We start from the raw sequence: 14,167 nt of genomic DNA on the forward strand, positions 1-14,167 counted from the left end.
AGGCTATGAAAAGAAAGGCCAAGAGCACAAAGTGTGCAAATTGAAGAAAGCTCTTTATGGGCTGAAGCAAGAACCAAGAGCGTGGTACAGTAGGATAGATTCCTATCTACTGGAAAATGGATTTGAAAAGTGTGAGGGAGAACCCACCCTCTACATCAAAGAAAAGGATAGTAAAATACTAATTGTTGTTTTATATGGTGATGATGTTATTTTCACAGGTAATAATGATTACCTTATTGAAAATTTCAAGACAGTTATGAAAGAAGAATTTGAAATGACTGACATAGGTTAGCTGAGATACTTCTTAGGAATAGAAGTAGAACAAAATGGAAATGGGATTTTTATCTCACAAGCGAAATATGTTAATGAAGTGTTGGAAAGATTTAATATGCAGGAGAGCAAAGCAGCAATCACTCCCACAGTGATGGGATTAAAACTCAGCAAAGAGGACAACAACAAGGATTTTGATCCTAGTTTGTACAAGAGCATAGTTGGCAGCCTCATGTATTTGACTGCAACTAGGCCGGATATAATGCATGTTGTTAGTTTGATTTCCAGATTCATGGAGAGGCCAAAAGAAGCACATTGGCAGGCAGCAAAAAGGATTCTGAGGTATGTTAAAGGTACTAAAAGATTTGGCATTTTATATACTGCTTCAGAATGTTCAGATTTAATTGGATACATTTATAGTGATTGGGCTGGAAGTGTAGATGATCGGAAAAGCACATCCGGTTATGTTTTTCACATGGGTTCAGGAGCCATTTCATGGGCTTCTAAAAAACAGCCTATTGTAGCGCTGTCTACAACAGAGGTAGAATATGTGGCAGCTACAGCAGCAGCGTGTCAAGCAATTTGGATGATAAGGATGTTAAGGAGTTTATGCCAAGAGCAAGTAAAAGAAACTGTGATTTTTTGTGACAATAGCTTAGCTATTGGATTATCCAAGAATTTTGTGTTTCATAAGAGAACGAAGCACATTAACACAAAGTTTCATTACATCAGGGAATTGGTAAACAATGGAGAAATTGTTTTAAAACACTACAGAACTCAGGAGCAGGTTGCAGATATTCTGATCAAACCATTGGGGCAAAAAAGTTTTGAGTTTTTGAGGAAATGTCTGGGTATGACTGATAACCCATCAGTTGAAATTAAAGCGGAGTGTTAAAGTATTACTTTCAACTACAGCGTTTTTGTTTCGGAAAACTGCGATGGGTTTCCCCGCACCACCTTTTACCGAACGGTGGTATTTCTCCGAGGGCAGCGAGCACATCCATCAGCGGACACGTGTCTGAGCAGTTTTCCAAAACAACCTTCCCCGGTGCGTAAAGTTCAGTAAATGAGTCCGTGCGATATTGGCTGACCACCGTACGATTAACGTGGAGTAAAATCCACGGTTAATAATAAAAAAAATATATCGCCATGCTGAAGTAATTAAAGTAATTTACTGCGGTTGGTAAATGTAGGTGAAGTTTTAATTTTATTGTTTTTAAAATTCACGGGTGTAGTTTTTTTTACAAGTAAGATGTAATGTCTTTTTTGTTAAAAAAATGTAATACGCAACAGCGTAAAAACAGAGTTTTGTTTTCCCTATCTATGCAACAACTATTAGACTACTTGAGAGGACTTCAATTGCAACAGTAGCAGCGCAAATGTAAGAAAATTTTTCACAATAGTGTTGAATTTTTTTGAGAGGCAGAGTGTTTTGTAATGCATAGCAGAGGCAGAGAGCTTCTCTGATTTTTATTTGCCGCTTCCGTGAGCTTTGAAGATTTGGGTTTCACTTGTTGGTCGAAGTTTTTCAGTTTTATTTAGAAGCATGGATGCCAGGAGACTTCGAACTGCAGTCTTGTTGTAATCCCTCTAATAGAGGAAGAATCTTTTGTAACAGTTAGTCTTATAAATGAATAGAAGTCTTTTGTGTGTGTAAAACTCTGTCCTCTGGAAACAAATTTTTAGTTTCTCCGTGTCAAAAACAGAGCATTATTCTCTGTTCATTTTTTTTTTTGTTTTGAAATTAGCAGAAATTCCCAACACTCCAAATTATTATAGAATTGTAGTTCGAGGTTTCCTATTGTCTATTGCACCGTAAAGTCTTCTTACTAGTGAATGAAGTATTTATTTTCCCTCTATATCATTTTTTCAATGTATTCTCTTACTTTGCATGACAAGATTTTGACAAAAACTTTGTTCACTAATTGTTGTTAAAGTTTCTGAGGGAAGTGTTAGAAGAAATCTGGCCAGATATTTTTTGAAATTATTAGCCCAAATTTTGGCTTTGATACATCACATAGAAAAAATCTAGCGAAGTGATGCATAAAGGAGGATTGAGGACATTTTAGAGGATATGTCGGATGGAAAAATAAATAGTCAAATACAAACTGATGTTTCCACTCCCAGAAAAATCACACTTGTTGTGGAACTTCTTCAACCAGAAGAGATGATGAAACCTAGATTTTAGCCATGGCCAAGTGGTAGATGGCCCAACCATGGGAGATGGATAAATCGGGGAAGAAGGTGCAGGTGTAGTGGATAAATTCTATGATGGGGAAACATGGATTTTAATTGTAACTTAAAAAGGAAGTGACCTAAACACTTTTGTTGTGTGGAGTAGAAGACAAATTGCATCAAGGATGAATCATGGGTCTATATTTCTCTGGAGTAGAAACAAATTGCATCAAAGATTATGGGCTTGTAGAGTTCAAATGGTCTTGGTCCTATTCGTTACCCGATCTTACAATAGAGAGAATGTGTACGATATTAAAAACAGAAAAGAGACTTAATCATAAGTCATGGGAAGATCATTGTTGCCAACATTTACTGTTATTGGGAAGATGGAGCAGGAGTTGAAGCAAAATTAATGGAAAATGTGAAGATTGTCAAAGCCTTTTTTGTAACCATGTAAAAGTGTTCCTTTTTTGGTGTCAAGAAGGTCCATAGGTGTAAGGAAGTTCTCTTGCATTATTTTGTGAGACTTGAGAGTAAAGGTTAGTTTTGAAAATATCAAATTAGAGTTTCAAAATGGTTAAAGTTAAATGTATACATGATCATGGTTCTCAGTGTCTATTTTACTGTGGCGATAACCATGTTTAGCATTCAAGAGGATGATGGTTGACAATATCATAAGTTAGAGGAGAATGAAAACCTTATGTCCCCGCACAATGCTGAATGGAAAAATGCTCCAATGGAAAGAGAGGTAATTTTGTTTTTTCACGTGTTAATTTTTTATTTTACATATTAACATCGAAGATAATTGAGTTTTCAACAAAATAAGTCAGGAAGATACTAGTGCATTCAAGAGAATGATGGTTGAAAACATCACAAGATGCTGGGGAATGAAAATCTTATTTTAAATGCACAATGCTCAGTGGAAATGGAAGTAATTTTTTTTAATTTCTAATGGTTACTCTACATACTAGCATTGAAGATAATCTAGTTTTCACCACAATTAGTGAGAAAAACACTAGTGCCATCTGGTAAGAATCTAGTGTTTTTGGTTGGGCCAATTTTTTTAAAAAAGGAAAGAATGATTATATACTTATTCTTAGTTGATTAAAAAAAATTAGGTTCAAACAAAAAAAATAAAACTTTTAAAGTGTGTTATAAACTTATTTTATAGGGTCAAGCAAAAAGATAAAACTTATAAAGGGTTTAATGTTTAGCTCAAAGTCCAAATGAATGCAAAGTCCTGGTATCACATTGTAAAAAATGTTAAATGCAATTCAAAGATTCAAGCATGTAATTGACAATTATTGAGCCAAAGAAAAAGGAAAAATTAAGACTACGTTAAAGTCAAGAGGTACAAGTAAAGTTAGGTTCAATTAAAATTGGAGAATAATTTTTTGGTTCAAAGTCATTGATCTATAATTAGTTTTATGAAGAAGGGTGCAATATTTGTGTTAATTGATCCCAAACATATTACCTCAAGTAGTGATTTGATGTCAAGTTGAGAGTTTGGAGTCAAACTAAGGTTTAACTGAAGTTAAAGTCATTCTTCAATGTTAAAAGGTAAAGTCATGTCAGATTATGACATTAGTGCATTAATTAAGTTTGTTAATCTAGTGTCATATGTGTCTTGTTGGATGGGATATTAAACATATTTTTTAAGATTTAATTGTAGGTGAATAAAGAATATTGTAGGTGTAGATGAAAGAAGACCACAAAAGAAGGAAGACAGATGAACAGAGAAGATGTTGGATCTGAAGCAGATAACAAAGAAAATGTAGGTAAGAAGAAGACAAAAGAGAAAAGAGGAATTTATTGGCAACAAGAGGCCCTACATGTAGAAATTAATAGAATTTTTCTACTACTAATGAAATTGAATTGAAATCAAGAGATTACAAATTTCCTCTACTATTCTACGAAATGGAAATCACAATTTAGAAACATATGCAATGACATGCAACCATCAAAACCACAAGAACACAATGATTTTACACAGGAATCCAACTCAGAAAAACCCCTCTGCTACTTTTCATTAATCACATGAGAATGAGAAATTATTACAATGTCTTGCTTCAATCGTGAAGCACACTGTGCACTATAAACATGTTCGCTTCATGACTATTTGACTCTAGCAAAAAATTAACCAATTCAAGGACCCAACTTCCTCCTATTTCCTTGTGCAATTCAAGAGAAATTAAGCTCCTAAATAATATTGAAATTCCCTATTTCCTTGCACAATTCCCAAGGACTTGATCACCTGCATCAATGCCAAGCATGTACACTCAACTAGTATACAATTGATAGTTTCAGTGTTCCTTTTCCTCCACTCTAGCTAGGAATTTTGAATTCCATGCATGTCTAAGATATTTTTATCTCATTGACTAGTTTAACTGATAGATCACTAAGTTAAAAATAATTATACTACTCAGCTAACCTTCAAATGACACAACTAATGACTTGAGCTTAGTTAATTGAGTTCAACTCAAAGTAATTGAACTAGATTGCTAAATTTTAGCAATCACTACATGCACAACTCTACTCCAAGACTATAGCCTAAATTTACTGACTTAAATAGTAGAGAAGGCCATTTCACTCTAGCTAACTGCAATCCAAGTCATCTTGTTGATGTGGAAAATTGAGTTACTCAATTTGACTAAGGCACATTTCAAATTGAGCTTTTCTTGCTACAATTTATAGCACTCCCTCTTAGCAAGAAAGGTATTTTGCACAACCCCTATCCTGCACTTGTGGAATTTGAATTTTCCTCCTAACAATGTCTTTGTCAATATATTTGCATCATACTCCTCAGTTGGAATGTGTTGTAGCATCATAATTCTCCTCTTCACACAATCCCACAAGTCATGGTACCTCATATCAATGTGCTTGGACCTGTCATGAAATATTGGATTCTCAAAGAGTTTAATAGAACTCTGATTATCACAATAATTCACTGTGAGATCCATCTCTTGACTGAAAGGAACCACAAGTATTTTACTCATCCATATGACCTCACATGTTTCTTTACTTGTAACCATGTATTCAACCTTTGCTGAGCTGAGCGCCACATACCTTTGTTTCTTGTTGTATGAGGAAATAGATGCAAAACTAACACTGAAGATAGCACGTGAAGCACTTTTCCTGATTGATGTACTCCTATCCCAATCTGCATTAGTGAAACCTGGGAGCTTCACTCCCTTTGTCCTCTTGTACCATAACCCATACTCATTTGTGCCTTTGAGGTATCTTAACACATGCTTTGTTTCCTTATAGTAAATTTTGGTAGGCTTTACCATGTCTTGACTAAAATGATTAACTACATACAATATGTCAGGCCTTGTGTTCACTAGATTCATCAAGGATCCCAGAAGTTGTTTGTAGATGGTAGCATCTACCGCCTCCCTTGAGGAAGCACTTTCCTTCCTCCGGTTTGTAAGTAGAGGTGTGTCCATATGCTTGTAACTCTCCATGTGAAATCTCTGAAGTATTTCAAAGGAATACTTCCCTTGACTCACAAACAACTCACCATCACCCTGCCATACTTCCATCCTAAGGAAGTAATGCATCAAGCCCATGTATTTCATCTCAAATTCTCTTGCAAGGTCCTCTTTTCAAGAGTGGATCAATTGCTCATCCCCTATAAGTATCAAATCATCAACATACAATACTAAGATAAGAAACTTTCCATCTACGAAAATGTGATCAAGACTGACATCTGCTTCACTTTTGGTGAAACCTGATCCACTGAGATATGTGTCGCTCCGAGTGTACCATGCTCAGGGGCCCTAATTGAGACCATTCAGGGCTCTCCCCAGTCTAAAAACATGTGTCTCCCTATGATATGTCTAAAATCCCTCTCGCTACTCTATGTAAATTTCTTCCTCAACAACTCCACTCACAAAGGTAGTCTTCACATCCATATGATGGATCTTCCACCCCATCAGCACAACTAATGAAAGATTGGTTATGATTAAGGAATATCCTCATATTCAACTCCTTCTATCTAATAGAAGCCTCTGTCCACAAATCTGGCCCTGTACTTCTCGATGCTCTCATCGGCTGCATGCTTCACTTTTTAGATCTAACTAGAATCAACCACTGACCTTTTCTCTAGTCTCCACACCACCTCTCATTGTTGGCTTAGGGGGTCCTAACTGAGGCTTAAAGTTAAGTTAGTTAAACCAATCCCTACACTACTGGCCCTTTCGGCATCAGTGCACGGAGTGCGGACTGAAGTCTCACCCGAAGCAGTATTGGGGGATGCTGGAACCAAGTTTCCGCACCCAGAGATTAGTGTAATGTCGTTTAATGCCCTAACTCTCCCTTCACACAGATCGATAAGCCTTTTAGGTATTATCGATATACTTCCCTTAATCACCCTTAGACCTTCGCAATGGTCTATGACTATCTTTCACGGACCTTAAATAGGTGAATCAACTAGTTACATGCTTTTGAGATCACTTCTACTTCTGTATTTACCCAAATTAACTTAAGTGTCTCTTAATTTTAACATGCATTCAGATATTCTTCGTGTAAACATATATTATGACTTGTGTTCATATAAAAATGCAAAACATACAGATTCACGCATCAACACAACATTAAATCATAAACTGTTGGCTTGTAGGGGCTTGACCCAGGTTTAGAGATGATTTAGCCAAACAAATCCCAGTATTACTAGCCCTTTCAGCAACAGTCTGCGGGGCGTGGACTAAGGTCTCACCCAAAGTAGTATGGGAGGGTGCTAGAACCAGGTTTCTGCACCCTAGAGATGTCTCACGGTTTTTGCGTGGTCCGCGGTTTGACCCTGCGCACATGTTGCTACGTGTGCCTATTAGTACCTCGCAGCCTGCAATGCTGCCTTCGCGCAGTCCTGTTTGAGGCACGATCCATGTTATTACCTAGGTTCCTTACTATTAACCTGATATTATCCAATTACTTAACTTATCTGTATGATCCCAATTATACTTAACAGTGTTTAATATTCATATAAGTGCGTGTGATAAACAAAACAGTATAAATGCATAGAAAGTAATACAAAAGGATATACACAGTATTTGGAATCAAACTTCTCTTTACTATTCTTTTCTTAGGTTATAGAATCAACTCTACCCTGCGCACTCAGTTGCAGGGATCCGAGCACTCAGCTGCGGACTCTACCAGGCCTCTTCACACTTAGTTGTAGAGCCTTTTACTACTACTACGACCCAAGACACTTAGACTTCTTCTCTATTCGCTACTAGATCATTCATTCTTATCCATCTCTAATTATCTTTACAACTTAGAGCCTTACTCTATTTATACAATCCCATGGTTGGCAGAACATGGGTAGGTCGACATGACATTACATTACATTACAAAACTTAGGGCGAACAACCCTATGACTCAATGTACATTCTGCACTCCGCGCTCGTAATTCGCAGAGTCTTACAACATATTTGGCCAAAACTTGGGCTTTGAACCCAAAAACATGTTGTGGGGGGATTCCATGCCCAACAGGTCCCCAACAGAAACATCGTGACTCACCCTCGAGTCACTCTATCGGTGCGGTGATCTTGGCACAGAGTCCCTCCAACTGGTCCCGATCTGCTCGGAGGTCCGCACCACACTCCTCTACAGTTTGTTGGACCTACTGTATGTGCTCTTCCGAAGCCTCTTTGTCAGGATCAAATCCCTAAGTTAGCGCGTACATCCCCTGCATATGTGTGAGTTTGCCTTCGATACCTACTGTGATGGTGAAGGCCTCGTCAATCCACGGCTGGATGCGCACTTTGAGAACTGCCTCTTTCTGTCGCACTACATCCAACTGCTCCTTTAGTGCCTTAGCTTGTTGCATCTTCGCATGCCATTGAGTGAGGAATACTATCTGTGAAGTTCCTCGGACACTATCGTACTACACCTGAAGTTCACGCGCCTATGTTTCTAGGCGCTGTATGTTCGGGTCCTCCTGCAAAGATGTGAGGACTGAAAATGCTTGTTCCAACATACCGGTACAGTCTTGTACTGCACGTCCAATTTCTTCCAACCCTGTTTGGATAGCCAGCACCGGGACACGTTTGCAAGCGTCGTCTACCACTTGTTCCAACCACTGAGTCTGTGATACCAGTTCATCACGCTACAGGCTGAGTTGTTCGATGTTTATCTTTTGCTCACTCAAAACCTGTATCATGTGGCCCTCCTTGGAACAAAGTTCTACTATTATTCCATCCTGCAGTTGGTACAGTGTTTCTCGCAGAAGGGCAGCCAAATTGAGGCCAAGTCATTTGATCCTACCAACCACATCTATGTCAGTCTCATTTGCTACTACTAGCACTCCTTCCAGTAACACTATGGTATTGGCCATCCTTGCACATAGCATCTGTTTTACTGTTGATGTACCTACTGTGACGTAGGTGGATAAGCTTCCTTCCTGCGGGGGCTACACCTATAGTTCCTGCAGTTTTGCCCTTAGGGCCCCCAACACAGTTTTCTGCTCCGTCATAACTTCTTGGAGCACTTCCTCAGTGACATCGCGAACTTTCTCGCCAATGTCGTAGAGGTCTCCTTCAGTTAATGTGATCGGGTCGATGGCCAACTTCGCGGCCTTGAACTTTTTCCGTGGACCCGATCTCTCTAGGACACATGGTTGTTTGAGTTGGGTCAAAGTGGTTCCTGGGTCCGTGCCCTCTTCTGCAAGGTCTATGTCCTCTGCCTCCTATCCCACAAAAACTTCTTGGCCCTCCTCTACCTGAGCTATTGTGGCCTCTGCGTTCTGTGCTGCTGCTACTACTTCGACGACCTTCTTTTGCTCCATGACTACCTTTGCTGCTTGGCGGGCTTCCCTAACCTCGGCTGCCGCTTTTTCATTGTGCTTTTTCTCGGCCAGTTGGGTGATGCACACCTTGGCATCCTCCTCCCTTTTCTGTACTGTTGTCTTCTCTAATTTCGCCAAATCTAGGGCACGCCACTTGGGAGGCCATCTCTCTAACACTGTAAAGATCACGTCATCAATGGCTATGAATGGGAGCTTTATCCATTGTTGTGTCGAATCCTTTCATGCCCTGATGTAAATATTATGCATGTCCGCCTTGAAGTCTGCAAAACTCTGCAGAGTGTTGTGCACTGTGGGGAACAGGCGCGACCTCCTATTAATCCACATTCGGATGCTCGCCTCCATGAGCACCTAGAAAATCTTTGTATCGCGAATATGCTTCGCGTCCTTGCCCACAGCGAAGCGTACTTCATAGCCTCTGGTAAGACATATTCAATGCTTGGGAACTAATTGTCCTCTGGCAGTTCTCCCACTACCAAAAAGATGGAGAAGAGAAACCATGCATAGTAGAAGGTCTTACCCTGCTCCTAGGCCTCCTTGCAGTTGAGAAAAAATTCTTTGGAGAGGAACTCGGCCATGTTGAACTCGACCCCCTCCACACACTGTTCGGTCATTGCAACTACCGGCACTGGTACTTCATAGTCGCGACATTTTCTCATTACTTTACTGGCCAGGAGTTGGGTGGCTACGCGCACCCCTTTATCCTTGATACTGCTGATGGCGTAACCCCTCTTTTTCTTCTCGAGCTTATATTTTTTCTTCATGGCTTCTGCGAGAGCCAAATCGCTGCTTTTTCCTGCTATCATCGCGGGGTCCTTTCCCTTACAAGGAAGCCGAGAAATTATTTGGATGAGAGCCACCGTGATGGGAATAGGATCCTCCAGCCATAAGTACCCATCATGCATAGGCAAAGCAGTTGCCTGATGATGAAAATTGTGATGGACGTGCGGTGAAAGTGTGGTATCAACAGTCGATGAAGCAACCCGACCTTCTCCACACCGCACAACCATTTTCAAGGTTGTAATGCGATCACCGGCCCCTCCGTATTCTGTTTCATTAGGCTCTCCTTCTCTCAATATGGGATCTTCTCGCTATTTGCAAGGTCCCAGTCTTCAAATTTCAGGGTAGGCACACGTCCTAGGAGTAGACCCTCAAAGGTAATTCCAATGGGGAGGAGCGGGGTCTGGAGTGCACTCTTCATTGCATCAATATCCTTTGGTACCTTAGCTTTCCATTTCAACAAAGGGACATACTCGGGAAATTTTGTTGCAGAGTGCATCAGTTGGATATCCGCCTCCACGTCTTCTTCTTCCTCTACCTAGGCAATCAGAGCCTATAAGTCCTCCTCCTCTTCAACTGTCTCAATGGTGACAGTCTTTCCCTTTTCCTCCATTGATAGCTTACCAAACTATGGATTCCTCGGGGACATGTGGATTGGTCCCATTGCCTGCTTATCTTTTTTCGATCTCAGCGTCCGAGGAGATTCCGGGATTTCTGGCGTAACCCCCGTACCTTCGGGAACATCGTGTACCATATGGGTTAGCGCGACCTCGCCGGCGGTTCCTTCTTCAAAGCCCAAACTTTCCCTGGTATCCATCATCTTGTCTGTACTGTATGCGGTCTTTCACGAACTTAGGGGCTCGAATATTTCTCGGCGCTCAACACTCTATGCTCTATTCAACTGCTCAAGTCTCAAGTGAACAAGTGTTATCTCGTGGTTGGCCCCTGGAGTTTTATAGTGCCTTTAGAATTCAAATTCGACCGTTCCCCCCAATTCTGGGCCATCAATGCTTTCTTGGCGGTAGATTTTCCAACATCTTGCCCATAATTGTTGTCTTAAATGTCTATCGCCCGCTCCATTTGCCCTCAAACCGGACATCCCATCATGAATAGTGACACCAATGGTCACTTCCTAGCCTACCCTCGTGGCAGCACATCCCTCCGTGCATGGGCACGAACCTTGTGACATGCTGACTCTACGTGCACCTCCCTTATCGCGCAACTCCCAAGCAAACTCTTTTACAGTCCCGCACTTCCTTTCAACTGCCTGGAGTGCTGAGACTATGCTTCCTACGGCTAGTCAGGTGATTGCCTGCCTGTGCGAGGCTCCATCTTGCCTTCTAGTATAGTCCGCGGAAAATCCTCAATTGCCCTCGCGACAGTCGGCACCGCACACTCTACTGTATGCACTGCATTCCCCTCGTTATTGCATTTGGTGATATGTGGTCCTAGCCATGGTAGTAGACTAATCAATTCTTGGTGGTAGTCTTCTAATTCATTGGTATGATCATCCACACCTTGCCTTGCCATCCTTGGTTTATCGACGAGACATGCTTGCTTGATCTAGTTTTCTGGCCTCTTGATCTATGCGTCCATCAAACTGCTTTTCTTCCTTAATCGTAACCGGTCTTTTTCGAGCTTGTGAAGTCTAAGGTTCCCTTGCCGAATGGCTTCCTGAAGTATTACGTGTGCTACTTCACGTACTTGTGTGATTTCTTCATCCTGGACTTCGTGCACTATCACACCTGCAGATTCTATTACGTGTGGATTCCTCTTTGCATGCTCTTTAGAGATTAGGGTCCCTACTCTATTCCGCAACCTTGGAATCATTTTTGCGGTCAGGGTTTTGCACATGGTCCTATAGGCCCATTGAACCACTGGTACACATAGGTCCCAGTCAATGCGTTTCACTTGGTGAACCATGTTCATCACTTCGCACACCTTGTTGAATTCTTCTCCGTGGATAGTCCTTGGCGTGCTTCCCCTTTCTTGCTACTGCGTTTTTTTCCAATTCTCTATTTTGGGAGTGGTGTGCACTTGTGCAAGCTGCATGTCATATATCTGTACCCATTGGGAAAGTTGGGCACGCAAGTTGTTTTGCCCTTGGTAATCGGCTCTCATCCTAAGCTCGGGTTTTCCAAATCGTAGGCACATCATCCTCTTGCATTTGCGCTAGTCTTCAAAACTTCTCTAATGTGTACCCCACCATCTTGCGGATGTCATGCGCAGTTCCCATTTCAGAGCATCGAACCGCTGTTGTTCTGGTACTGTGCTTTCAAATTTGTTCAGGAATTCATCCATTGCTGTCAACCCGTCATACATAGGCAGATCCCTTGCCTCTGTTGCCATGCAGCGCAGTGATCTAACCATCATGTTGCAATTAAGTGTTGTTACTTTGTGCAGCTGATTCTACCATCGCTCTATCTCTTTGTCTGAATCCGAAGTGCAGGAGCTTTCGTGCTCCCATGAAATCCTACCATCCGCAGTCGGGTTTACCCAATCCTATTCTTGTGCGGTTATCTTGTAGATGCAATCGAGATTGTCATCACTATCATCGTCGCGCACCGGTTCAGTGTATCACGCTCCTTCGGCTGGATCTAGCGGTACTACCACTACAAGAAAAAAGGACATTGGTGAGGGGCGAAAAATGTCACCATAAGCTCATTAGTGATGGTCAAAAGAGCCTTTGTCACCAAAAACTGAACGTCACCAAAGGTGGCGTCGCCAAAAGTATAGGTGTTGTAGTGACATTCAAGGTTCGTCACCAATAATGATTTATGATGATGGATAGCGACCATCACCATTTCATATGAGCAATGGTGACGGACCATAGCCTCCATCACAAAAAACTAAACGTCACCAAAAGTGGCATTGCTAGAAGTATAGGTGTTGTAGTGACATTAAAAGTCTATCACAAATAATGATTTAGAATGATGGATAGTGGCCATCACCATTTCATATGAGAAATGGTGATGGACCATAGCTTCCGTCACCAAAAATTGAACGTCACCAAAGGTGGCGTTGCCAAAAATATAGGTGTTATGGTGACATTCAAGGTCCGTCACGAATATTATAATGACGGATAGTGACCCTCACCATTTCATATGAACAACAACTATTTATTGTGATGGATCTTTCATGGTTGTCACTGTTGCCGCATATATATGGTGATGTTCATTGACTGTCACCAAAAGCCACATTTCCAGAAGTATAGGTGTTGTGGTGACGTTCAAGGTCCATCACTAATAATGACTATAATGACGGACATTGACCATCACCATTTCATATCAACAACAATCATTTATGGTTACGGACCTTTGAGGGTCATCATGATTGATGCATATATATGGTGGCATTCGTTGACTGTCATCATTTCATATTTTGGCAAGGGTCAAAAAATGTCAGCAAAGCTCATTGGTGATGGTCAAAAGAGCCTCCATGACAAAAAAATGATTGTCGTCATTCCATATGGATGTCAGGGCACGATGGAATCGAACCACCAACCTCTTGCTTATAAAGCAGGTGCTCTTCCATTGAGCTAGCACCCTTTAAAGAATTATACTTTTAAAACTTAGACCTTGAAACTTCATAAATTGTAAATACTATAACTTTCAATAAATTAAAGTCTCGGCAATATTTTACTAAACAAGCAAAGCAACATCGAAGTTGCGGGTCCCTACCTAATGGTTATGGAAGTTATGAAAAGTGGGTGGAGGGAAAAATAATTATGTATAAGAGAATCAATATGTTCAGTTGAATACTCAATTAGAAGTGAAACTCTGAAGACAAATGCAACATGTTATAGGTTGAGTGAAAGAAAAATCTCAATGTTTTTGTTGTTTTCTGTTTAGATATCTGAACGTTATCTAAACTTATGTGCAAATATAATACGGATCTCCGGAAACCATGAACAACATATGATAAAAAAAATTATATATATATTTCCCCTTTACATAAACCAACATGCAATTTGGAATTTCACAAGTCTGCACTCAAAACATGACAACAACCAACAAATAAAAGAAATTGATTAGAAAGAAAGAAATAACTTGACCTTCATTCTTGAGCTACTTCCGTTTATTTGAATTTGACTTGTGACATTCTTTATCTGACAAGGAATCAAAATCATCACTAGTA

The sequence above is a fragment of the Pinus tabuliformis genome, chromosome 5_1 (genome assembly GCF_031772625.1).
Source record: "Pinus tabuliformis cultivar Carrire ecotype Pingquan chromosome 5_1, CPIR1, whole genome shotgun sequence".
Classification (NCBI taxonomy): domain Eukaryota; kingdom Viridiplantae; phylum Streptophyta; class Pinopsida; order Pinales; family Pinaceae; genus Pinus; species Pinus tabuliformis.